General features: G+C 36.7%; 1 protein-coding gene and 1 long non-coding RNA gene across 2 annotated transcripts in view; one reads left to right on the top strand and one right to left on the bottom strand.

The window, feature by feature from the left end:
• The window catches only part of LOC131678720 (chondroitin sulfate synthase 1), an 83826-nt gene extending 65667 nt beyond the window's left edge, over positions 1-18159 (bottom strand). The window contains exon 1 of the mRNA XM_058959006.1: positions 17340-18159. The gene's annotated coding sequence lies outside the window, so the exon portion shown is untranslated. The remainder of the gene's footprint in view (positions 1-17339) is intronic.
• Positions 18159-25720, top strand: LOC131678758 (uncharacterized). The gene is made up of 3 exons (XR_009303730.1): positions 18159-18716; positions 19434-19639; positions 25076-25720. It is a non-coding gene; the product is annotated as an uncharacterized LOC131678758 (long non-coding RNA).
• The last annotated feature ends 449 nt before the right edge of the window (positions 25721-26169 follow it).

The following is a 26169-nucleotide window of genomic DNA, read 5'->3' as shown; positions in this document are numbered from 1 at the left end:
CTAGCTTTTTACCCTGCACGCTGATACGTACATTTCTAGGACAACTGTACAACATTTTAATTGAATAAATAGCAATCGATAGCAAAAAATACAATCGACAGCAACCTGATGTTGCGTATTTAAAAACTACATCAGTACAGTGACTCCGCATAACCTACCTACCGTTATTGAGTTTGACAAAAAATAGCCCATAAAATTGCAAGTTCATCATCATTACAAAACAGCAAAAGGTTCCTTCCATTACGACACCGCTGCCCCTTTTCCCCCAAAGTACTCCGGCAGCTCCATTGACGGAGCCCGGACACTGACTTATTACTGCCATCAAAACGCAAAATTAAACGGCAAAATGAGAGCATCGTTCTGTCGACGACTGAACAAAATGGAAGAAAAAGCGTAGAATTTGAAATCGCCGAGTAAGATTTCCATTAGTCTCATATTCCAACTTCCTCCTAATTGCGGACACATTAGCTTACACTCGAGTTTCGTTACTCGGTTTTATTTGCAACGAGCGACGCGCGACTCGATCGTCGTCACAGCAAAAATACACAATCAGACCTTTCGCGTTTGGTTGGACCTGGTCAGAACCAGAGGCGTGCTCGCGCAGTGCCCTACTACTGCTGTGTGCCGTTGCGAATCGTTTGAGGTTAGCTTCAATTAGCCATGATCTGGTGATCAGAAGTTGTGTGAGTTGTTTTTCCATCATGTAGTGAGCCTGTAGGATTGAATTGGACGAGACATTGTAAATGTTTTTACTATTCACTGTCATGTTTTGATAACATTGAATAAAACCGCAAAAATTTAAAACGGTTCATGAGAAACAGATTACAGTCTCTTGAAGAGAAATTGAAATTCGTTTAAACTCGTCTATGAGATCAGAATTTAGTAACGTTTTGGGGTGTGAACACTTTGCCTAATTAGGCATAGAAACAATTCTGACTGGTGAACTCAATCGTCCCGATATACTCTCGCAGATTAATAAGAAGTTTAAGATCGTGGGATCTTTTTAACCGTTGTGTGTCCGACGCGGTACCCGGGTACCTTTTTAAGTTTTAATTAAGAAAATTCCTATGTTTTATCCATAGCTGGAAATTGAAACTTTGTGACATCATAGAACTTCACTAAGTCAAGCTTTTGGGTTAATAATATTGTTGATATAGTAAGGGTGGGAGTGAGGAGGGGCTCCTGAATTTTTTTATTACGTAACAGGCCGACGTGGGTACCCGGGTACCCACAAAACTAAAATGCCCGTAACTAAGGTAATATCCAACCGATTTCGATACTTTTGGTCGTTTTGGATTCAGGAACTCATCCACTTTTGGACTTGGTAAAAATGAATTGGGTTACTTCATTCGGTTCCCGGGAATCCGGGTTTCCGGAAGTAGGTTCCAGTGCAGGGGTACTATTTGCGAACTTCAATATAATACTAGCAATATGGGTATCAAAATTCTTGGAATTGCATCAGTAGGCTGTATCTCGTGGTTTTGGAACCATTTGGTGATTTAACCCCGGAACGGACATTCCGGAGCAGGTTCCCGTGGGGCCGTGAGCGGCCATTCCATTCCAATTCTATTTCTCAAATTGCCATAGTGTCCTGTAACAATAAAAAACAGACTTCCGAGACAATTTAAAGAGTTTTGATACTCATATTGCTAGGACATGATCAAAATTTACAAATCATATCCTAGTACTGTAACATTACTCCGGAAAATCCGGATTACCAAAAACCAGATCCGCTCATCCGGTTCTGTTGTACAGAATCAAAAAGTGGACAAGTTCCTGAATCCAAAACATCTAAAAGTGTCCAAATCGGTTAAAGGAAGCCATAGTTATGAGCATTTCAATTTGTGGGTACCCGGGTACCCTCGTTGGCCTGTTAAAGGTGTTTTTTTGTTGGACACATTGACTTGACTATAAAAGTATTTACTGGTCATGGACAGAAAGGGATAAGGTGATGTAATTCTCTGTGATATTATATTATTCCTAGTAAAAGACCTAATAATTATCTAATTTGTCTGAAATATATCTCCAGTTGGGACATTTAAGACAAAATCTAATTGTTTTGGTATAGAACCGAAGCAAGTACCTCTTGGAACACATGCCTAGTGCGACGGTAAGATCGAAGGGAATAATGAGTGTTTTGACGCTTATGAGGAAGCGTGGTGGTAAACCACCAGAAAAGTTGACCGTTTAATTTCGCGTGAAAAAAACAGACGACGCGATGGGTTTTTTACTTTGCTATACAGAAAATTGAGTGCAACATATCGCCGGAAACTATGGAATCGACTCACCTTTTTCGATTATGGAAGTCTCAACTGCGCTCCAGTCATGCAAGTTGCTTGGTCGGATGGAATGAAATTCATTTGAATAGGTGTTTGGTGCAGAACATTGTTCCACGTGACTGGAGACAAGTGAGAGTGATTGCTATCCGTAAACCGCTAGACCCAACCTCCGACCACAATTCGTATCGGTTGATTGAATATTTGTTGTATCCAAAAATTCGGAAATCCGACATCTTACGATGTCTCGATAATTAGTTTGATGCGAACGGCTTGTTAACAGACACTCAATTTAGCTTCCGCAAAGGAAAAGCTTGGTTTTCGTTCCGAACGATTGTCTTGCGCTGCTTTCATTAGAAATTTAAGTGACATGCATTTGCAAATACTTTGTTGTTGTTTCATTGGAGCTAAACTGACTCGGATTTTCAATTGCTGTTTTTATTTTTTTTTATTGTTGAATTACGGCATTCATTAAGTATTCGCTATAATGCACAACTTTAATTAATTTGAACTTTAATCTCGTGTTTCTCGACATCAATGAAATGTCACTTAATACGTTTTAACTTTACACCAACCACGTGTCCTCCTATCTTCAAAAAAGCGATACACTCGATCGTAGTAACCATCGCATCAAAACAATTATCCGTACCGCTAATTCGACACTCTCCCGTGTTAATATTAGCAGAATGCATTCGTTGGTTGTGCCCTTTGTCGGCGTATATTAAAAGAAATTAGAGTAGGGCGATCAACGACGGACCAGATATTAATCCTACACGGAAAAAATCTGTTCATAAATTCATGAAAACAAGATCACGATTTCGTGAACTGAAGGATTTACGAAAACCGTGACCAAGTTCCTGAAATTATGAATAATAAATCTCCTTATTCATGGAACTATTTGTATTTCCAAAAAACTAGTTCGCGTCGAATATATACATGGCGTTACATTTGAATATTTGGAAGCTCGTCGCTGTTGTGCTATCTTATGAAAAACGCCATTTTGGGGTTTACTTAGATATGCCTCATTACTGGTCTAACGAATCTCTACAAGATGGCGTTTCCAGAATTTTGAAATTTTGCTTGGTTACTGAAATATTGCGAGAAAAGTGATTAGAAATTGTGAGTTTTTTGCTTCAAATCATTATATCTTGGAATTGGCTCTAGTTATAATGAAGTTTTATTTGCTTTTATGTGTAAAAATGTCGTATGAACACAATGGCATAATAATTTTCAGAAGAAAAATACATGTGTTGGGAGAAAAACGAAGTTTTAGCTTTAAACTGGAAATATTGCCTGTTTGGCAGCACTGTAAACAAAAATAAATATTTTTTCTAGATTCCCTGACTCATTTCCTTCAAAATACATCTAACCGATTGTTTATAGACCAAATTAAAACAAAGATATGAATAAAAGTTCATAATTGGTGATTTTTTTCTATGGAAAATTTTCCATGCACGATTATGACACGTCATACAATTTTTTTCATCAATACACACCTATGACACGTGTGAGTGCGACTTTTGTTTACATTTTTAGTGAAAACTCGCAACATAGTCAACCGATCTTCGTAATATTTGAGAGAATAATACAGAATAGGTAGAAGCATCAATTGTCTTCTCTGAATTGTTTCTACCATTTATAAGTTTCAAGATATTCAATGTTAAACTTTAAAAATCGTTTTTCTCGAAATGTGCTAAATGGCGCTTGTCATAAGATAGCACAACAGCAACGAGCTGACTGTGGTTGTACCCTGGACATGTTTAGTTTTTGTTGTGATCCTTGTTCTCAATTTCGGAATACACAGCCAACAGTTAAACGATGTTCATGATTGCAGGAGATTATTCGCGATTTTTGTGATTTCTCGTCAAGTTACCATGATATTTTATTCATGAGTTGGCTATCGGATTGTTCTGTCAGAGTAGCGTGATTTATGTTCATGATTGCAGGGTCTTAGTAATGACTTTCGTAATTTCTATTTCGTGGTGTTTTATTCATGAATAGAGTGATTCATGCTCATGATTTTAGGATATTATTCACGATTTTTGAGTGAATAGTGTGACTTGTAATCATGATTTCAGGATCTTTGTCATGATATTCGTAATTTCAATTCACGTTATAGTTATATTATAGTCACGAGTAGACTGATTTATGTTCATGAATTCAGGATCTCAGTCACGATTTTTGATATTTCAAACAAGTAATGTGTTTTATATGCATGATTTCAGAATCGTAGTCACGATATTCGTAATTTTTATTCATATTATCTTAATATTTTAGTCATGAGTGAAGTGATTTCAGGATCTTTGTCACGATTTTTTTTGTCGCGAATAGTATGATTTATGTTCTTGATTTTAGGATCTTCGTGACGATTTTCATAATTTATTTGCACGATATCATGATATTTTATTCTAGAGTATGCTTTCGAATTTGACACGTGGAGTGACATCAGAAGTTTTATTGTGATGTTAGTAATAGCTCTGCGCCTTATCGCGATGTGTTATATTTTGGTTATTATCCGTTTTGTACTCGGAGTCTCACGACAATATAAAAAGGAACATAAATGTGTGACTAATAAGCGAATCTTGTTCCATGAACTATATCACTAACACGATTTGTGGCTCTGTAATATGCTCAGCGCAGTTTTCTTTTTCTATCAAGACATCACACTGAACCTTTTCAAATGAATAGTGATGTTCTAGATTTTCTTATATCTACTGCTCGTGCCTCTTGCTGGTCGCTAGCAGCTAGACATATATGACATTTCATGGTATAGTGCATGGACACTACGAATAATACTCTAAATTTTGTGAAATAGTTCCCGTTAAAAATTCATGTAATTGAAAATTGTTGGTGATATTTTCTAAATATCACAAGCACGCAAGATTGATCCTAAGTCAGGTAATAGGAATCATGAACTTGTTTACGAATACCCATGAATATTGTAACTATTGCACTAGGAATCATTAACCAGTTCACGAATACATGAATAATATTTAATGATTTCGTGAACTATTCCACGAGCACGAATGGAATCTCGTGACTGTTATACTAGGAATCATGAACCAATTCTCGAATCCATGAAAAATATTTCATGATTTCGCGAACTAGTTGATGAGCACAAATGGTAAGTTGTGACTTTCAGTTAATGAATAGATGAATAATATTCTATCATTTCGTGAACTATTTCACGAACATGAATAGAAAATTGTGGCTATTATACTAGGAATCATGAACTAGTTCACGAATACATGAATCGTGCTGTAAGATTTCGTAAAATATTTCACGAACGCGAATGGCAAATCATGACTAGTATGCTAGGGATCATGGTCCAGTTCACGAATACACGAATAGTGTTTCATGTTTTCGTGAACTAATTCACGACCACGAATGGTAAATCGGGACTAATATGCTAGGAATTATGAACCAGTTCACGAATACATGAATAATATTAGATGATTTTGTGAACTGTTTATCTTAAGCACGGATATTGGATCGTGACTAATATATTAAGAATCATGAATTAGTTCACGAGGTTTGTATGGGTTTATGAATAATATTTCTAGTTTTGTGAAATAGTGCACGAGGCTGTTTTGGGTCTGTGAAATAATGTTCCTAAATCTATGAATAACATCAAAAGTCAACCTTTGGGTTTATAAATAATGGTCTTAAAGTTGTGTACTAGTTCACGTACAGAATCGACTTGGTAATGACGTGGTGGAAAACATGACTCGGGGGATCGAAAGAACGTCAATAACTACAGACGTATCTCAACTTTATCGGTGCTTAATAAAATTCTGGAAAAGCTGTTAGCATCGCGAATTACGAGTTTTCCAGAGTCATCGAAGCAGATATACACGCATCAATATGGGTTTCGTCGGGGATGTAGCACACTCACAGCGCCGAGTGAGCTGATTGATGACTTATATGGAGCCATCAATAACAAAAAAAGTTCGGGAGTTTTATTTCTGGATCTTAAAAAAGCTTTCGATACAATTGACCATAATCTATTTCTTCGGAAACCCGAGTATTACGGCATACGAGGCGTTTCCATGACACTTCTAAAAAGTTATCTGTCAAACAGACACCAATTTGTGTCTGTCAATGGAGTCAAACTTATCCAATACCGAACCAATATATGTGGATGGAGTTTTCATAGAGAGATCAGTAACTTACAAATATCTTGGTCTTATTGTGGACGAAACATTGAGCTGGAATGCACATATCGAAGGACCTAAGCAGAAATTGACTCCAATTTGCGGGGTCCTTAGGAAAATCTCATCGTTCGTGCCTGTATGTTGGATGAAGTCATTATATTTTGCTTTGGTGCACTCCAGATTGCACTTTCTCGTTGGAATTTGGGGAAATGCAAGTAAATCAAGGGTAAAAGAACTTCAATGCATTCAAAATCGATGTTTAAAAGCAGTACTGAGGAAACCACATCTATATGACACCATTTTCTTGTTCAACGATGTCCACGATTCATTCCTACCAATAAAGGCATTACACGAGTTCCAGATCGCCATCCAAATGCAGCGATACGAATAGTCTTAGCAACTTTGTGTTTGATAGAGCATTCACCGGTCGCTCCTCGCGACAAGCAAATCATCTTAGGATGGCTAAACCTACCTCAGAAGCGGGAAAGAAGAGATTCAGTTACGCTGCAAGTAAATTATACAACGAGCTAGCGTCCACTGTAAAGCAATCCCGCTCTGTCCAAGAAAACAGGGTACAAGATACAGCAATATAAACAGTAATAACAATAACAACTACAACAGCAAAGATAGCAAGTGCAATAAGAACAGGAACCGCAATAAGTACAACAATAAAAATAATCACAACTACAACAAAAATAGAAACAACAACAATAGCAACAAAAACAACAGCTACAAGTCCAATAATATCACCAACAACTTCAATAGAAACAGGCACAACATAAACAATAACGACCACAACGGAAACAGAAACAACAACATTAACAGCAGCAACAACAATAATCACATAATAGTCAACTACAACAGAAACAGCAACAACAACTACAACAGAAATAACAACAACCACAACGAAAACAGAAATAGCAGTTACAATAACAACAACAGAAACAGCATTTGCAATAGAAACAACAATGGTTTTAACAACAATCACCACAACAATCAACATCATTGATCATCTTGCTCCTGTGAACTTTCGTGTTTTCGCCAAGCATGACGCAGCTGGTAACAGTACAATAGTTTTAAATAATATTTTTACGCATTACGAATCACAACCAACTTCTTCGAAAGCCACTGAAATTTTGGTTTACTGTCAAAATTTTAATAGAATGAGGAGCGCCGTAAAAATGATCGAAATCCATAAGAATATATTAGGCCCCTCTTTTTCGATAATTCTAGGTACCGAAACAAGTTGGGATTCGAGTGTGTATCTTCGTCGCGAGCGGTTGACTCTCGTAGAGCTCCCTTCGGTTAATTTTCATCATTTTTGGCACAGTTTGCTGTCTCCCGATTATCAAAAGTGTTAATAACGGTGCAATTTGGCAATTATACATAGTGAAGTGGTTTGTAAAGGCATTTTTCGGCATATTTTCGACAGACGCGAGTGGTGACGGCTTGTGAAAGTTGAGTTCCGGCAAATGAAAAAATGTATTTTCCTCGCATTACGGGCCGTCGATTCCCGATGCAGGGACAATGGGGGTGTACGGAAAGCATCTAGAAACACAGTGTACATTGTAAAAATAGTGAAAGATGGTTTTTCAGAGAAATAAATTCGATCCGAAAAGTGAAAAAATATGGCAATAAGAAAAATTGACATTCAAATAATTGGCGTTTCACCAGCGACTAGCGACTACCAGGTGTCGCCCAAAATTCTTCGCCCGAAAAATAGGTGGCAAACAAGCCGGTCGGTACTCAGCTAATTTCGTCCGCGTCCCTTGTCACCTATTTTTTATTGAGTGTTTCATCGGCGGTGCTATCTTTAAAAATGAGCCGCCTTGGATATTCAACTTTTTTTTGCTGTATTATTTTATTGCAAATAAGTAGAGGTTTTGAGTCTTTTATATTCGGGATTGCAGATATTTTGTCGCAAGGAAATTTTTGGGTGTTCGTTGATGTGATGGCGCTGTAAGGGAACACGTATCTGCCGGTCGGCAAACTTTTCTTTGGACTGAGCAAACTATTTTTTATGTTTCTTTAGGGTTTGTTTTACCAACGGGGGAACTGATTCACAGAGCATTCAATGTACTTTAGGTAAACAAATGGCCTTATTTGAGTGGAATGATGACTTCAATCATGTATAAGGTTTGAGCATTGACAATTCGCGAGAGGGATCGGGGACCGGTTGGCAATTACCTTCAGTAATGTCAGCACGAAGAAAAAGTGTTTTGCTGTCATTTTCATTGCTTAGTTTTCTATTCTATCGCATGCCTCCACGCGAGTCTAAGTCTATTGATGACATTTGGTCCTTAGACCGGCGACGACTGGGAGCTATCAGCCTTCTGCCGATAGTAGCAGAATGAGAGTATGCGATATAGCCGAGAAAACAATACCGTAAAAGTTGTTCGGAAATCAGCGACAATAAGACTTTAATTTGACTAGTATCGATGATCGCGGGTCAATACGTACTGAAAATTCGCCGCGTCTGTTTTAATGAATCTAATTTCAAGTTCCGTTATTGGTAACAAGCCCGTGCATCAGGTTAACAATGCTCTGTATTTCCCTTCAATGTTCGATATAATCGTTCGTATATGTGTATTTCACAAACAATCCGATATTAGAAATAGGAAATACTTTCGTTGATTTATAACATCTAGAGCTATCATAGCTCTTCGTCTGTATAACGTTTTATCACTCGGTAGTTTGCAACCCAAAAAATATATCGTAGAGAAGAGGAATAGCGAAATTAGTCTAAATAATGTCGCAATAAATAGTGATCCGGCCCATTACACAGATAAGATTAGCTTTTCTAGGCAATACTCCCACGATCGGCTGTGTGGATGTGAAATTGCTTTTGTTTAGAAAACATAGGATACTCTCGGTAGATCTTATTTTTCGAGCGATCGTGTTCTCGAAAACTAACTGAACTACTACCTAATAAACTATGCTATACAGGACGCATCGCTTGCTTGGAGCGAATCCTAGACCCTGTTCCCTTCCAAACCACCAACTCCGCGATACCTGTGGAAGATTCTGATGAACCTTCTGTATAAGATTCCTCATTTTATTCAAACGATCGCCGGGTAAAATCAGCACCGACACGATAGAAACCACGAAAAAATTCGTTGTGTGCTTGAATATTATTAAAAAAATATAAGCAGTGTTCCTTATAGCCGGCTATCCGGAGTTCAAGGTGCTTATTTTGCTAATCGAATTAATACAACAAATGATAAATTTCCCAAATTCTCGGCAGCCGGCTGCCCAGAGTAATTATTACATGATAACGCTATTGGCACACTTACTAACAACTCTCCCCATCCCGTGATACATGTGGAGATGCAGAGGATTCCTCGGTCTCTAGTAGCAACATGTATCGGACTAACATTCCTTTCTTTCCCAGAAGATCTGCATTCGGACGTGGCCGGCGTCGGTATTGATCAGCATGCAGGGATCAGAATAGATTGTACAATGTGGCTCATCATGTTATTCCCAAGCATGTTGTTCCAATGAACATTTTGCAACCTAATTTGGTTCTGGTCAATAACGGAGTAGCAACTACGGGCGATCTCTTATGCTATGCTATGCTAATTCTAGGTACCGAAACAAGTTGGAATGAGGACGTAAAAAGTGAAGAGGTTTTTGGTAGTGACTATAATGTTTTGCCTTTCTCAATAGAAAGGTATTGCATTTGCTCTGAAAACCGACTTTTTAACGGAGGCCCGGAGGGCCGAGTGACATATACCATTCGATTCAGTTCGTCGAGTTCGGCAAATGTCTGTGTGTGTGTATGTATGTGTGTATGTATGTGTGTGTATGTGACCAAAAATGTCACTCATTTTTCTCAGAGATCGCTGAACCGATTTTGACAAACTTAGTCTCAAATGAAAGGTGCAACGTTCCCATAGGCTGCTATTGAATTTCTAATGGATCCGACTTCCGGTTCCGGAATTACAGGGTGATGAGTACGAACACGCAGAAAATGTCGATTTTAATAAATTCTGCAATGAATGTATAAAGGTGAAAAATTTTCCAAAATATGACCACAACTGCTTCGATTTGTAGTATTAGGTCACTAACATCCATTCAAAGTTTATTTGGCCACATTGGCCACCATCCTCGGTTCCGGAAGCCACGGCGGAAGTATCTAAATTCGGAATAACAGTCACATCGGTTTCTCGGAGATGGCTAGACCAACTCGACTAAACTTGGCCTCAAGTGAAAGGTATTGCGTCCCCGTAAATGGCTATTTAATTTCATCCCGATACGACTTCCGGTTCCGGAGTTACAGGTTGTGGCGTGCGATCACATAGCAAATTGTGATTCAAACCGATACTCCGATGAAAGCAAAAAAGGTAAAAATTTCGCTAAAATGTCTCTCAAACAACTTAAATTTGCTGTTCTAGGTCACCGACGGCCAACCAAACTTTCGTTGACTACATTAACCACCATAGACGGTTCCGGAAGTGCCCGGGAAAAGCGGCCATCTTTCAAAATTTACGAACTCACATCAGTTTCCCGGAAATGGTTGGGCCGATTTTCACAAACTTAGTCCCAAATGATAGCTATAATATATAGATGTCTATAAAATTTCGTACGATAAAATTCCCATATAAGCCGGAACTCAATTTTTTTTTCAGAAATCGAATTTGTATTTTGATGCCAAACATCTTTAAAATGCATGAAACGTCGAGATTTTATGTTATCTCGAAAAATTTTTTTTTATAAAAATCGACTTTTTGGGACTTAGCCGATTTTGCACCTTTTTTTAGTTCAATATTACCGTGGCTGTTTTTTCTTTTTCAAAATTTTAGAACTCGAATAATGATTTATTTTCCTGTATATAGTTGTCATGTGATGTATAATAATAAAATGTAATATATGCATTTAAAAGCTTTTAATGAATATAAACAACGCACACATTCTCGTGATTCATGATTGAGAAAGGCACAATTGCACCGCTAGGTGGATTAAAATAGGTTTTAGAGATGATCGTGATTTACGACTAACCCAAAGAATGTCCGGCGGAGGAGTTCTCATCGCAGTTTCATCTATATTTAATTCCGATCTTATTGTCTCACCAAAATTCAAAGAATTTGAACATGTATGGGTTAAAGCACATATCGCTGATGAAATCCACATTTTTGTCTCAGTGTACTTTCCACCGGATCTAGCTTGCAAATCAACATATGAGATTTTCTTTCATGCAGCTGAAGAAATTATCTCTAATTTTCCTCCAGAATTTAAAGTTCATATTTATGGTGATTTTAATCAGCGCAACTTAGATTTTATTCCTGACTCTGAAAATGATAGCATTGTACTTCCTGTCGTTGGTGAAAACGAAACATTACAATTTATGTTTGAGAAAATTGCATTGCTAGGACTCAATCAAATAAACCATATAAAAAATCAACACAATCGTTATTTAGATCTGCTATTAACAAACATTAATGAAGGTTCCTGTGTTGATGAAACTCATTCTCCCTTATGGAAAAATGAAACGTTTCACACAGCAATTGAATTCTCTATTTTTGTACACAAGAATCATAATTCCATCGATTGTGACTTCGAGGACGTCTTCGATTATAGAAAAGCAAATTATGAAAATATTAAATATAAATTAAGCAGTGCTAATTGGTAGTCCCTTTTAACCCTTTCATGCCCAACTTTTTTCTAGTGCATGTAGGGTTTCAAAACTATTTTTCCTTGAAAACGGCTGGGTCAAGAAACACGAAAAGCCTATTGTCATAAAGATAGGTGCTTCCATGGCAGTGCTAGAAGCTGGTCAATTTTTACCTTCTAATGCTCAATGCAATTCTCCTAGAATAATTACAATAGTCCAATTACGTAGAAAACGTAACCAATGACAGTCTAAATTGATAAGTTTCATCAGTTTTCAATAATATTGCACCATAACGAAGATATATGAAAAAATCATTTTCCGTCGTCAACGCAAACTGTCCCTGGCAGCACTGCTCCATCGGAATCCAATCAGACTAATTGCAATAACTTCAGTTCTAGAGCTGATCCTTGTAACTGTTAATACTCAAATTAAAGGCAATAGTCACATTAATTAGCCTTACTTGTTTTTGTGAGCAAATCTCGCCTCAATCAAAAGTTATAGCTGTTTAAAAACGTTGTTGTCCACAAACAACATGGGCATGAATGGGTTAAAGAATCAAGAGAACATTGAATGTGCAGTGGAGATCTTTTATAATATTTTATGGCAAATAATACAGGAGGAAGTTCTACTCATGAAAAAACGACGAAATCATGCATCCAAAAATCCAGTTTGGTTCAACAAGGAAATTATTAATTTGAAAAATCGGAAGCAAAAAGCTCACAAAATTTACAGAAAACACAATAATCAGGATAATTTGGAAAAATACCTCAACATTCGTGACCAACTAACTTTGGCTATTTCTTCGGCACTAACTGTATATAATGCAAAAACTGATAATGAGATCAAGTCATGCCCAAAAAACTTTTTTAATTACATCAAAACTAAGTTGAATTTATGCAACTTCCCATCAAAAATGTCTTTAGATGGGAAAGAGGGTGAAACTTCAAAAGATATTTGTAATCTCTTCGCAACATTTTTTCAAGAAACTTATTCTAACTATTCAGACAATGATCGTGACTTTGAATATTTTTCTTATTTTCCTGATTATTCAAGGGATGTTGCTGTCAGTCACATTAATGTTCAAAATATCTTGTTTGGTCTCAATGATCTAGATGCCACTAAAGGCTCAGGACCTGATGGAATTCCACCTGCTTTCATAAAGAATTTAGCAACTGAGCTTACGTCACCTTTATTCTGGCTGTTCAATAAGTCACTAGAATCTGGTATTTTCCCAAAAGATTGGAAAACATCTTTTTTAATACCTATCTATAAATCGGGTAAAAAATCTGATATTCGCAATTATCGTAGAATTGCCATTCTGTCTTGCTTTCCCAAACTTTTCGAATCCATCATAAATAAAACCATTTTCAACCAAGTCAAACATAAAATAACAAATTCAAAACATGGGTTTTTAAAGGCCGTTCAACTAGTACAAACCTTTTAGAATTTGTTGATTACTCGTTAAATGCCATGGATAAAGGAAATCATATAGAAGCTCTTTACACTGACTTCAGCAAAGCTTTCGATAAGCTGGACATTCCCATGTTAATATTCAAACTTGAAAAATTGGGAATCGAGATGAGACTCCTCAATAGGATTAAGTCGTATTTAACAGATCGTCAGCAAATCATCTCATTCTTTGAGATGAAATCTGATATAATTAAGGTTACTTCGGGGGTTCCTCAAGGTTCACACTTAGGATCTCTTCTTTTTATTTTATATGTCAACGACATCTCTCTTATTTTAAAAAAAACATTAAAATTCTCATATATGCGGATGATATGAAGCTATTTTTAGAAATTAGAAATAATAATGACTATAAAGTTTTTCACAATGAAACACAAATCTTTATACATGGTGTTGTAAATGTTTACAGGAATTAAATGTTAAAAAATGTAATCTCATGACTTTTAGCAGAAAACAAATCACGGCTTCCGTGTCAATTACATAAGGTAATCAAACTGTTCAGAAATGCGATAAAATAAGAGATTTAGGAGTTATCTTAGATAAAAAATTAAAATTTGTGGAACATTACAACATTGTTCATAGAGCTAGTAATATGCTTAATTTTATAAAACGATATCACTTTCAAGATCCTTACACAATTAAAACTCTTTACGTAGTATATGTTCGGTCTATTTTAGAATATTGTAGTATTGTTTGGTCACCATTCATAAAAAAAACACGAAGTGAGAATTGAGTCAATCCAAAAACAGTTTCTATTGCACTACGCAAATTAAGATGGACAGTATTCCCTCTTCCATCTTATGAAGCACGTTGTATGTTGTTAGATATTCAAACATTGAAAGAACGTCGGGACTATGCTATGATCTCGTTTCTAAACGATATCGTCATGCAGCGTATTGACTCATCTTACATATTGTTAAAATTAAATTTATATGCTCCTACTCGTCAATTACGCAATAGAAATTTGTTCGCGATAGGTCATCACCGTACAAACTATGCTAAATTCGGACCACTAAACCAGATGATGGCTGTGTATAACGAGCATTTTGAAAGTATTGCCTTACCATGCCCGAACAAGTTTAAAACAGTTTTTCAACTCTTTACGGCATCATAGTACATAGAAATAGTTTACAGGATAGTATATAAGCAATTAATATTTGTATAATGTAGTCTACAATTTGATTGACGAATAAATAAATAAATAAATGTTTCAAACGCACTTTGAGATCACACCTCAAATCCAATATCATCCGCTATCTTCACTGAACTATAGCAAGACCAGTTCAAATGCAGTCGTGTTTTCTACTACCAATTCGCCTCCAGGAACCGCCGCCACCACCACCCGCCATAGCCACCCACAATAGCTGCAATTACTCACTGCTGCTCAATCTTAATATTTAGTTATTAATAAATTAATTAAAAATAAAAAAAAGTTCGCAAAACGAAAACAAACATTTCCACTAATAAAAGTGTTACGCGGGCGCTACTGAAGAGAAATTGAACATAATTATAAAATCCATGATTTCCATCATCTGTTTGTGGATTTCAAGGCAGTGTACGATTCAGTGAAACAAATCGAACTGTGACAGATAGTGCTTGATCATGGCTGTCTGACAAGGCTAAGTAAGTTGATTCGTATAACACAAGAAGATTCGATTTATCTTTTTTCAACATTAGAAATAATATTAGATCTTTTATAAATAAATCGCATTAAAAAGATTAGATCATAACGGCAAGTCTTCGTAAAACTTTTATAAAGACAAATAACAACAAACAGCTTATTCTCCCTTTTTTATAGTTCACAACTACCTGTTTTACGTGCCGATTTTATATATTTCAATCGATCCAATATTTCCAATGCCAAAATGAATTATTCAAGATACTATTTGTAAAATTCAGAGGACTTTTATAAACTTCGTTCTAACATTGACAATCTACCGTTGTTCAGGGTAGTTTCGATGCGACCAATATTCTTGCTTACAACTTTCCATCCTCGATGTATTTTCTCGAAATAACAAGCGAGAGCATGAAATTTAGTTCTCCCAGTAATTGTAGCTGGCATCCATTAGTATTGATTACAATATGAACATATATACGCCATCGAACTGAATTCAAAGTTATTTGCTAAATAAGTGATAAGTTCACTTCCATAAATTGCGGTTTTCAAGAAGTGAAATTTATGAATTTGTACTTGTTTTTGTAATTATTTTTAGAGAATATGAAATTTTACTCTTCAGAAAAGTGTAACATTGCATTGAATTCGAAGTACAATTTCTGTTTTTGGGGCGGGCATAGCGTAGTGGGTAAATTGATTGCCTTGTACGCAGCTCATCTGATTCCCAGCTCCGCACATAAGGTTAAAGATTCTTTCCAAAAGGCATTTCTCTAACCCGAAAAGAGCCGTTAAAGCCTTTATCATCAAAAAATTGTGTTTGCTACGTATTTTCGTAATTATTTCTAGAAAATAACAATTGCGTCCTTCCAGAAATTGTAGCTGGTATCAACAAAACAATGTTGTCTTCGATATTGGTGTGTTATGTAATTAGGTAGTACAAAATTGTTCGAATAATCTAGTCATTTTCTACGGATAAGGATGGTTTATAAATTACATAATTTATGGCAAAAATTGCCCAAAATTGACTCCCCCTCCACCCCATATAACAAATTGACTCAAATTTGTTTACCCCTCCTCCCATCCTATAAGCGTTACGTAATTTATGAATGACCCCTAAAAGTTACTGTTCATCGAACCTGGCATTAATTATACATAACTGGGTATTTTATTTTAACCGTATACTACATGCCTCTCTGTTTGGTGGTGCCGATTTCTTGCCATCGTAATAACTACTGACACATTGTATAAATACACGCACCATCAAACGTGTGTTTTTATTTTGTTTTCTGCGCAACCAAGTCACCTTAAACTTACGCGATCACCGGAACAGACGCGAATTCTTCCGATGCGTATTTTCTCCCTACCTGCCTAACTGCTGAGCTGAACTTCGCACACAACACCACGCGAAACACTACCTACGTCGTTCTCCAACATCCAAGGGTAACGAATAGCTCTTCAAGGTCTACTTGAACTCTCCACCAGCGTCAGCGACGCTGCTCACCTGGTCAAAGTCTCTACCAACATATTCATTGGTATAGCTATATCTATCGTACATCGCTACTAGCGGAGATGCTGCTGTTTGTGTGCCAGTGGTGGTAATGGCGATGAAAAGAAATTTGCGAATAAAATTTAGTTCAAGCTCGCGCAAATATGACCGCGCAGCCTCTTTCCGATAATTTCGCGGTTGGTTTTAGACACTCGGAGATTTTGGTTCGGAAATTTTCAACAATAACGGAAGTGAAGTGATAGAAAAAACATATATTAATATTGGGATAATTTGTCATAATCAAGAGTAATTGATGGTTGTTAGGTGATTGTGTGACAAATGGGACTAAACGATGTTTTCAGTTAGAATATACACGGAAAGAGTGAAGAACGAACTGTGAAACCGTCACGTATTTTCACGTTACGAAAACAAAACCATAAACAAAAGTCGCGTGTTTTGTAATGATGTACCAAATTTCTCAGTAATATCTTTTACGTAATGATCTCTTTGCCAAAACTCCTAAACATCTCACTAAGGAAAAGTAATACTAATTACATAACGCTTCCTCGGATAATGAATCTTTTAAAATCTGCCGCTCACGATATGGACATTCCGGAACACGAAAGCATCACCCTTGACGAAAACAAAACTGTCAGACTCACCCATAAATGATGTTCCACCCAGGTTTTTCCACCATTGCTTTCTGAGATTGTAAATCGATTTGTCTTACCTCCAGCAACGATCACCGACCGCACCGCCGACAGCTCAATGTTCCCGTATGTTCCATGGCTGTGATTCCCGATGACAGACTAAACGCATTCAAAGTCGGCACGCAGCAAGCTAGCATTACGCGTGGTAGGATTACTGTGACCGACCAGCGCGCGTCACCAAATAGTTAAGCCCTACGAGTTGATTGCTATAGCCCTGTAGATATTCGGGGACTACGATTCAATGTCACGCATTCAGACCCGGATTGCGATAGCTTATCACTTCACAGGTTCGTTTGTTCAATCGTTTTTACGACTAGTACACACCACCGTGTTTTTTCGGTGGTTGGCCGACTTTTGATTATCGACTTCCGATAAGTGTCACACCATCGTCGCCAGGGTGCCGTGCGTGTGTCTCTGTTGCGCGTGAAACGGGTATTCAGAAAAAATAAACCGGTATATTTAGACTATATACACAATGTACACATTCCCTTCCCGTGTAACCGCGAACCTTCATCGAACGGATGAATGAATGAATGAATGGATGTCTTCAAATTGCACGCTTAACCGAATCTCGACTGTCATATTTGGCTGTGGCTGACCGAGCACACCAGTAACAATCACTACCTCCAATTCCGTTCAATTATTCACTTATTTTCACTTCAAAATCCCAACCGATAAACACCCCGAGATAGGCCGAGGATCGAGTCAGCGAGAGATCTGCTCAACACATTGCGGCTGCGGCTCAAGATCAAGAAACACTGACTGGCGACCGGTCGACGGTTTTGCGGCAGCATCTTCCTTCTCCTATACATATGCTTAAGCGGTCGTTGAGCGGCGGCAGTTGGAATCAAGCATATTTTCGAGAAATTGCATAGCTAAAAAGAAAGACCCTCGTAGCGGGTGAGATATATGTAGACTGCGAGAAAAAACACCCGAGTGTGTGAGAGACAGAGAGCCGAGAAATCCGCCGCCGAAGAGATCGCGTTGTGCGTGTTCACAAACCGGTTTCTTAAGCTACACTGATTCATAACCGGCTCGTCGAGCCGGCTCTGGCTTGTGGTAGATTAGATACTACGTTCGCTCGCAGGTTCAACGGTCGGAGGGGTCTTACGATGGCGTTTTGTTGGTTTTGAAAATTAATTTAGAGTTTATCAAAAAATAATTTCCTTCTTTAATAGCGAGATTTTGTGTTTCAATTTTGATGAAACTTTCAGTGTTGATTTATGCATATACAGGATGGATTTTGGCCCAATATCACCTTCCTAGTGTAACGGAAAGTGTGATAAAACGGGTATGGAAACTACCAATAATACCGCCAGGCTCATGGTGTTTGACATGAATTTTTGGAATGGCTGCAATCCATCAAAACACCATCACCATGGTCCAGTAGATACTATGTAAATAAAAACAACATTTTAGGATATTTATGGGTTATTGCGACTATTCTAAGATATTTTATGGCTTTATATTTTTCAAGCGACTAAGTGTGAGAATTTGCTTGGGTGCTCTGGAGAAATTGGTCGCTATTTCAAAATACCTCCAACTCTGGTCTAATTTGATGAAATTTTATTCTGTTTGGTTTTTCAGGAAGCGTTGTGAATATTAATGACAATTTAGAAAATATTATAGTTTGTAACAATCTCATTGATGGCAAATTTACTTGATCAAATTTAAGGGTAAATCTATGGCCATAAGTATGTATAAATAACTTTTTAGGGTCAATCAAAATTCACAGAATAAAAAATGTTTACAGAAAATTATTAAAAAAAATTATCTGTGATTCCTTTTCAACTCAAAATTCTGTTATTTTCGCTTTGCATCAGACAATCTTACCTCAAATTTGAGGTTCAGCACGATCAGAAGTCTTCTCTTAGTTCAAAAATAAGTTATCATCTTTTCAACCACTATGTATTCCTTAGCAGATAGGAAAGAAGCAGATATAGGCAAGAGTAGCACACTATGAAATTAAAATAGCAAAAATCGTGAGGAATACTACAATAAAAAATAACAAAAAATAGTTTCTTCGTAAGCATATTTAAAAACAATACTATTTGCTTTCTTACAAAAAAATCGTTTTGGTTCATAAACTCATGTTTTTTCTATTTACTTTCTAGCTAGTCTTACCAAGTACGCTAACCAACATTATTCTTGGGTTCAAAAGTACGAAGCCGCTGAACTTTTACCATACCACATTATCACTGAAGGATATTTGAGTTAAAAAGTTGGTCAACATAAGATACCTGACAATTCTCCCTGCGACATCACAGTTATCTAAACTTTGGAGCAAATTATCAAGCGATAATAATATGGCGATGTGCAGGTACACACAAAAACAAAAGAATTTTATCATTGACGTAATTTCAAACAATTTAACAAACCGCAATTCACGATATCATGAAATATGACCGTGTTCCATTCAATTTTACATGAAAAATGTAATTTCCATGCGCAGTGACAATCAATTACACTTATAACAATATAAAACCAGCACAATATCTGGAGTAAAATTACGTGATTTAAGAAAATCAACGTCATGTAAAATTATAATCAAACGTAAAACTATGTTATATTTGATGCTCGAATATGTCATGATTAGAAGATGTAAATTTACACAACTTTTTCTAGGCAGAAAATTTTAAGTTGTTACAGAAACTTCTTTACACGGAAAAAATTGTTCCCAAGCTCGTGACTGAACTCTGGAACAATTACGTTTTTACGTTACGAAAACTAGACCGTGAACAGAATCATGTTTAAAGTTATATTAAATTTTTTATCCGTGACACCTGAATAACGGATTATTGGTGGAGAAATATGTTTTTGTGAAATTCGCTATGACCCAATCAATATGGGTATTTTCGAAATGGTCTTGAAAAGTAGGTGCCAGAAATTGATTTTTGACGCCATATAAAAATCAAAGATGGTGACTTCCGGTTTAGCGAAATTCGCTATAACCTAATCAATATTGGTATTTTTGGAAGTTGAAGTTGTAGTACAAATAGTTTTAATTAAACAGTTGAATTTACTTAAATTTAAGCAATATGTTTAATTTGAATAAATTCCAACCCCCAACTCACACCACAAACGTCTCTTTCTTCTCTCTCTCTCTCTTCCATTCTCACCGTACTTTCCTGGATGAACACATAAAAATATTTTGCATTTTGCTGGTTTATGATTTGATCTTATACAGTAAGATTCCGTTTTTGGCACGTTCCGCTTTTGGCATGCTCCATTTTTGGCAACAAAAAAAGTTCCGTTTTTGGCAACATTATTTTTGTTCATAGTAAATCTTTTGAAAAATGCTCAATAATCATTTTGTTGTAATAATGGATATCGCTTTTGACTTTATTTCCAAACATAGGAGTCATATTTGCTATATTTTATGTGGGCGGGCATAGCGAATGAAGTTAAATTCGTTGATTTTTTCTATTATTTCATTCCATTTCACATATTCTTTTATAATTAATGTTCTTGTAACATTTATGATGTCACAAATTTAAAATAAAAGCTTTTAAGGTAAGGTTCCATTTTTGGAACGGTTCCAGTTTTGGCAACTGAAAAAAAATTGTTGCTGAAAACGGAATCCTACTGTATTTGAGGGTGATTTAGATGATTGCCCAAATTTTTCATGCGAGAATTTCGGTAAATCGAAAGTCGCCATCTAGAATTTTAAAATGACGGCAAACATCGACGTTTGTCTGCTACTCGTCAAAACCATTCCGAAAATACTCATGTTGATTGAGTTGTAGAGAATCTCGCGAAACCGGAAGCAGCCATTTGAGATTCGAAAATGGCGCCAAAAATCAATTTTCATGGAAAACCTTGCGGGGAAGGTGCAGATTTATTTATTTCTGGCACCTACTCGTCAAGACCATTCCGAAAATACCCATATTGATTGGGTTATAGTGAATTTCGCTAAACCGGAAGTCGCCATCTTTGATTTCAAAATGGCGTCAAAAATCAATTTCTGGCACCTACTCTTCAAGACCCTTCCGAAAATACCCATATTGCTGGGGTGCGGGCCATAAGGAATCTTTCAGACCCGTCTCTTCCATCTTTCCTAAAATCTTCTAAGTCTTTTGCATTCAAAAGGACTTTTTGCAAAAGCCGTGTTAATTGCGAAATCCGCGCAAAAAAAACTTCCAAAAATATTCTAAGTCTTTTGCTGAGAGTTTTTTTTTGCGGATTTTCGAATTACCGCGGTTTTTTTTACGCGGATTCTCCAATTAACGCGGTTTTTTTTACGCGGATTTTCCAATTAACGCGGTTTTTTTACGCGGTACGTATCCCCCGCGTAAAAAACCTGGGTGTATCCTCCTCCCGAGGTACTTGTGGAGTGCGCAGTAGTATATACGGCCTCTAACAAAAGCAAGCATCGAACTATCCATTCCTCCCCTTTGCTTCCGTGATCTACGTTGGGGCCTGGCCGGCACCGGTATTAATCAATAAACATGGCATGGCATGGCAGAAAAATATAGTGACAAATGTCAAAATAAGCTCAGATGCCAAATTTCACATCATTTGGACAATTTTAGACCCCCGCCCATTTCGCTTGAAATTTTTTGAAATTGGTGCTATGGGAAAATATGGAGGAAAAATATATTAAATGCTATAATTTTTGAAGTAGCAATCAGAAAATTACAATTTATACCTCTTTTGAATCTTAGTATTTGAATGGAGATATTTTTGTTTCTAGGAAAACACGGGAAAGTGGGGTACTGGGTCATTTTGCCCCCAAAATCCCCTATTTTGAATGATTTTTCTGCTCCGTGATGCAAATCATACATATTTTGTAGTTTTTCTAATGCAAAGAAATCTCAAAAATCAATCGGAGCTTTTTTGACCTTTGCCCGAATACGAGAAGTTGGGGTTATATGGCCTTTTGTCATTCATATTAAACTTCATCATTTTCTCGTGAATATATCTCTATTGTTCTTCACTCAATTTTCATAAACTATACCTTGTTAAACGTGGAAAATCCTTAAGATTATAACAAAAATAGATTCGTTACCGGTAAAATTCAGGAACATCAAATTATCTGACATATAGTGTCGATTTCACATTTTAATCATAAAATCGCACATATTAACTCCATTTAACAACAAAATTCTTATTTAATTTACTACTTTTTGTGTAAAATATGCTTAGGGATCACATGAGAAAAGTTTCATTCCTGGAAAAATAGGGAAAGTTGAGGTATTAGGACAAATAATGAAAAAAATGAGATTTGTAGAGTAAATATCAAAAAGATTGATGTTTCTGAATTTTACCTTTAACGTTTTTATTTTTGTTTTATTCCTCAGAATTTTACACGTTCAACAAGTTACATTTTATGAAAATGGATTGAAGAAAAATAGAGATATATGCGTGAGAAAATGATAAAATTTAATATGAATCACAAAAAGCCCTATAACCCCAACTTCTCGTATTAGGACTAAGAACGAAAGGGTTCCGATCGATTTCTGAGATTTTTTCACACTAGAAAAACTACAAAACATGTATGATTTGCATCACGAAACAGAAAAATAATTAAAAATATGGGATTTTGGGTCCAAAATGACCCACTTTCCCTATTTTCCTAGAAACAAAAATATCTCTATTCAAATATTAAGATTATTTCCTTTCAAAAGAGGTATAAATTGTAATTTTCTGATTGCTACTTCAAAAGTTATAGCATTTAATGTATTTTCACTCCATATTTTCCCATAGCACCAATTTCAAAAAATTTCAAGCTAGGTGGGCGGGGGTCTAAAATTGTCCAAATGATGTGAAATTTGGCATATGACCTTACTCTGACATTTGTCACAATATGAGAGGGAGGGCCTTTGAGATTAAAAAAAAAATTTACAATGCCCTAATAAACACTGTACACGCATATTCAAAAATACTCAAAATTTGAGTTCAGAGCACTCAATTTCAAAACTAGAAGCATTATGTCAAAAAATGAGTTTCAATTTGAGTAGAATCAAGGAAAATACAGAAGTTGGAGGTACGAGTAGGAGGTACAGGTAAGCGACTTATGAAGTACCAATAATGTACTTTTTAATTATATAAAAAATGCGAAATGGTTTTTTTTCGTATTTGCTTTTTGAGTAAACTGTACTCAAATTTGACATTGACATACCAAACTCAAAACTGAGTAGACGAGGAGAACTCAGTTTTTGACTACGTGCACTTTTTATGAAATTGAGTGGCTGGCCACTCAAATTTGAGTTTATATGATTGAGCGTGTAGGATTATTAGAAATTGAACATTGAATGTTTCACAATTATCTGCTTATTCCCTGTGCAACTTCAGCTAGTCCAGATCGATAACGGAGTAGCAGCCAAGGGTGGTCGCAGAAGCTCAAACTCATCGGTAATAGTTTTGATGAAGGCATTAGGCTAATGAACCTTGAACTGGTAAAGTTTTAGTGATTTGTTGAAGTGGAAAAATTCAAATTGAACATTCCCAAAGCCAAACATATGATTGGTACTACGCGGCAGATGAATGAACAGTTGAAATAGATGGAGAGATGGTTGAACAAATTGCAACTAGTTATCAAATAACTTGGAGTCACATTGGACGAACATCTGAGTTTTAATGAGAACGTGAACTGACTGTAGTCAGGAAAGCTACCAGAAAGTTTGGCGTTCTTTGAAAGAAAAATAAGTTTCTCACATTTGACTCAACTATAACTGTTTACAAGACCATTATAGCTCCTCATTCTGATTACTGTGCTTCAATCCTGTTCTTAGCATGCAAGAATTCGATTATTACTACGATGGGACAGACTAACTCCGCGACATTTAATGCTCAATTGTTTACAATGGATGTCAGTTCAGCATCATGTTGAATATAACACTCTTGTTTTCATCTTCAGAGTAATAAACGGAATGACACCGCAGTACCTGTGTAGCACTGTTGTGTACGGAAGAGATGTGCATCGGTATGAAACCGGCAATCTGAAATTGTTGAGTGCTAAGAAATCGTACTTTGGATAAATGAGAAAGGCACAATTGCACCACTAGGTGGATTACAACGGGTTCCAGATTAAAATTTATTTTGCGAATTCCCATTCCCTCCACCCTAGGATTTTAAAAAAAATCAAGGAATGTTAGAGCAGTAAGACAACAAATGATGATTTGACAAAGATGGGGCGACATTTGGCAATAAAAGTTTCCTGACGTGAAACTTTTTTTATCGAAATATAATGTTTTAGAGTAAATAATAAAATATTTATGTAATAAATTTTGATTCTTCAAGTTATTTGCAATATGAATGCTCATAGTAAGCAACTGCTCAGATACAGCCTTTTTCGAGATATTTTAAAAATAAAATTCTGTAAAATCGATTATTATTTTCTAATATCGTTTTTTTCCATTAGTTCGTCGTGATTCTTCATGTGCAACAATGAATTATCCCGAATCTACGAGCAATTGTCTCTCTTCTGCGCCTCACCAATTAGTCAAACATGAACCAAACAAAAAAATGAAAAGTTTTTGTTCATTTGTTTTTTTTTATTACAAGATAAATTTAGTAATTCCAATTTACATTCAACGAAAACAATCTAAACTTTAAAGTTCAATTTTCAAAAATCGTGGGACCCCTCATATCTTCCTCAAACCAAACTCATGCATACTTTCTGCATCGTCGCGCTTGATTTTTATGCTTTTATGTCCATTTTTTGTCTGGTTCTACATCAATATTATGTATACATATTCCTCCAATGTTTATTCTTTTTGTTCTTTTTCATTCTTCGCCTTTGTGACATCGACAGCCACGTTTGACAAACCGGGCGGCGACGGTTTCTCTGCAAGTTCCGCGAGAGTACATCACGGAGAGACGCTGGCTTAAACGTTACCCTAAGCCTGAGGCGATCGTGTTTTCAACCGGTTCGCAAAGCGCGCAACTAGCGGTTCGAGATCTACATACCTACGGAGCGAGAGAGAGAACGTGCTGACTCTGCGGAGAGATTTGGTTCTGAGCGCGCGCAAGAGAAATCTGAAGATAATATGCTAATGAGCTGCTTGGTGGTAGCATTTTAATAAATCCGTAGACAGACATGCGTACAGTTGGACACATGCTTTTTTTCTTCTTATTTTGTTTCGGAGAATGTGTCCGGAGTTCAAATAGGAGTGCACTGCTAACGGAGAGAAATCGCGCACAGAAAGCCGGTCACCGTGTTTCACTGCTTTTGCGCACACGTTTTACCTATTTCGCGATCGTGTGGTGTGCGGTAACAATACATGCCATTAGCCGGTACGGTTTCAGATGAAGCGCGATCGGGCCACCGACAGAAAAAATAAAACAGCGCCAGGCTGCAATTATTTCTAACCGAGAGTGCAGATTTTCGGTAACGATGAGCAATAATAGGCTGTTACGTATTTGGCGGTAAGTGAAATTTGGGAGTTTCGGTGTCGAAAATGGGTAAGTATGCTTATATTACAAATGATCAATAAAAAAAATCTATTTTAAAACGTCTTATTATTTATCTTTGTGTGCTCCATTTCCGCTCGTCGACGGTGAAGATGGTTGAAAGCGGGAAATCGTTCCTCAAACAACTGATTCTAACTCAGCAGTCACGATTGCTGGAGTTGAGTTCTGTCACGTATTCGGTTGGAAACTTTCTCAAGTCTGGTTCGTTTTCAAACATATTGCAACGCAGTTGGCACAAACCGCAACAATTTATCGCTCCTTTCCGGTTCTCCTGGGTGCAACCTTCTTCAGTAGCACATTCCCGCATACATTTGCCAGTTTCGTCCAATAACAGGGACTACTATAAAGTGGTCGTTGCTTCAACTTTGTACTGTACTCATTGCTGGGAATTGTTCGGTCCTTTCGTTTTCAAGTTTACAAGCAGAATCGACACAT

This window comes from Topomyia yanbarensis, chromosome 1, assembly GCF_030247195.1.
Source record: "Topomyia yanbarensis strain Yona2022 chromosome 1, ASM3024719v1, whole genome shotgun sequence".
In the NCBI taxonomy this organism is placed as follows: Eukaryota; Metazoa; Arthropoda; class Insecta; order Diptera; family Culicidae; genus Topomyia; species Topomyia yanbarensis.
This window is presented reverse-complemented; position numbering and strand designations above follow the sequence as displayed.